This window comes from Geospiza fortis, unplaced genomic scaffold, assembly GCF_000277835.1.
Source record: "Geospiza fortis unplaced genomic scaffold, GeoFor_1.0 scaffold13, whole genome shotgun sequence".
Lineage (NCBI taxonomy): Eukaryota > Metazoa > Chordata > Aves > Passeriformes > Thraupidae > Geospiza > Geospiza fortis.
Genome location: NW_005054384.1, coordinates 927,427 through 929,428, shown reverse-complemented (window position 1 = coordinate 929,428; position 2,002 = coordinate 927,427). Strand labels below are relative to the sequence as shown.

The 2,002-nt window shown below is 49.5% G+C and overlaps 1 protein-coding gene across 1 annotated transcript in view; it reads left to right on the top strand.

Moving 5' to 3' along the window:
- Nucleotides 1–1,962: 1,962 nt before the first annotated feature.
- The window catches only part of LOC102037276 (aldo-keto reductase family 1 member B1-like), a 5,483-nt gene continuing 5,443 nt past the window's right edge, over nt 1,963–2,002 (top strand). The window contains exon 1 of the mRNA XM_014308780.2: nt 1,963–1,989. The gene's annotated coding sequence lies outside the window, so the exon portion shown is untranslated. The remainder of the gene's footprint in view (nt 1,990–2,002) is intronic.

Sequence of the window (2,002 nt, the reverse complement as noted above, 5' to 3'; positions counted from 1 at the left end):
AGGTGTTTGTAACATGGCCTTCACCAGACCTCTGGTGCCATCTGCCAGTGAACACAGGGGATGTTTATCCCACAACATCTAGGGTTTTTGGAAGAAGGAAAGAATATTTTCTACAGCACCACTATTCACTGGTTGCCTTCAGTCTTGCATCAGCAGAAACCAGATGTTGACAAACACACCCCACAGATCCACAATTTCATCAGAGGTGTCACGCATTTTAAATAAAATTAACTTTAAAATGCAAAAACCTAATTGGTGGAAAGCTTTCTGTCTACTGTAGGAGAAAGCCAAAACCCTCCCACCCAGAGATGCACAGAGGGGTGGGCTGCAGTCACTGCACTGTGGGGACACAGATCCTGCCTGGGACACTCAGCATTTTCCTCTGCCATCCCTCAGCACCCACCTTGTCCCTTCCTCACCAGCCACAGCCCTGTTTTTAATAGACAAATACAACAATTATCACAGATCTTGCAAAAAAACATCTTGAGAAGACACAGAGAGATTGGTGGAACCTCAGAAGATGCTCCTGGCTTGATCTGAACTTCAGGCAAGAAGGAGGACAATATCTTAAAATCAGATTAAATCTCTACCCCCCTGTTTTATTCCTGCCTTAACAAGCATCTGGAAGTTGAACCAATGCACAATATTCAGCAATGTAAATATTCTGTTCCAACATATACTCTTTTCTCAAAGGCCCTGCCATCATCTGACAGCCCCAGCCACACCTTCAGGACAGACACAAGTGTCACCTCCTGGGGATTGGCATGGTCTGGGCAAGGCAAACAAAGCAAAACACAAAACCTTCTGCCCAAAATCCTCCCTTAAAACACCAAGATGTCTCTCACAGCATGCCTTGGGAAAAAGAAGCACCAGCCTTCACAGGAGAACATCAGTTCACAGAAGGAAGTGAGTGGAAGGACAAATTGCATTTCTCAGCCCTGCTCTCCTGTGTGGTTAAAGTGCATCACCACATCCTGCAGAGGACAGCTGACAGCACTGCCAGAAACCTGGGGGAAGATTTAATTGAAACTAATTATCTTGTCTGCCTTCAGTTAAATGAAGCAGAAAAATCTTGGGTGTCTGCTGTGGGAGAGGCATCCAGAGAAAATAGTATATATATATAAAATATATGTAGTATATTTCAGATTTATGTTTGTACCAGAAGGAATTCTCCCAGCAAACAGCAAAGCCCCCCAAGCAGCTCCGACAGGCTATTATGGAGCACTTGCAGGATCCTCTTGATAAATTAATTTCTTTTTCATTGCACTTTCAACACCCCATCTGCACAGCCTCTCCAAAATTGCAAAGTCAGTTTCTAAAGTGAAATTAAAAGGCCGCCTACCGTTTATTTGTACACTTGTATATTTCCTCCTGCAATACGGTCTGCACCTCCCTGAAGGCACAGGGACAACGCGATCGCTGTGGTATTCGCTGCAAACTCAGCGTTCTTCGGGAGACTGGAAAACACACTAAAACACGCTTTCCTTCAGCATTTAAAAGGAAGTGATTTGTACTGATCATTTCCGAAATGACTCGCAAACTCACCCCAGAGTGAAACTGTTTGTCCCATGTTGGTGTCACTCTCAGGGAACCCAGCGGGCGTCACAACACCCGGGCACATGGCACAAGGAAGATAAACACGGACACCCCGTGCCACAGGGACAGGGCGCTGCAGGAGCTGATCCCTGAGGGATTCGGGCCGGGTCACTCCGGCACTCAGCCCTTATCCTTCCATAAGGAATTTCACCCTTCTCCCCGGGGAACGCCCGGATTCCCTCCCGCAGGGGTTCCCTCCCACACGGGCTCCCCCCTCACTACATCCCCCATGGTCGCCCTGCGGGCTCCATTGCCTGCCAGCTCCGCTGCTGATTGGTTGGCGCGGCGGGCTCGCGCGGAGAGAGGGCGCTGATTGGTTGGCGCGGCGGGCTCGCGCGGGGCGCCGGCGCTGATTGGCTGCGGGCGCGGGGCAAACATGGCGGGCATGGCGGGGTACGTGCGGCTC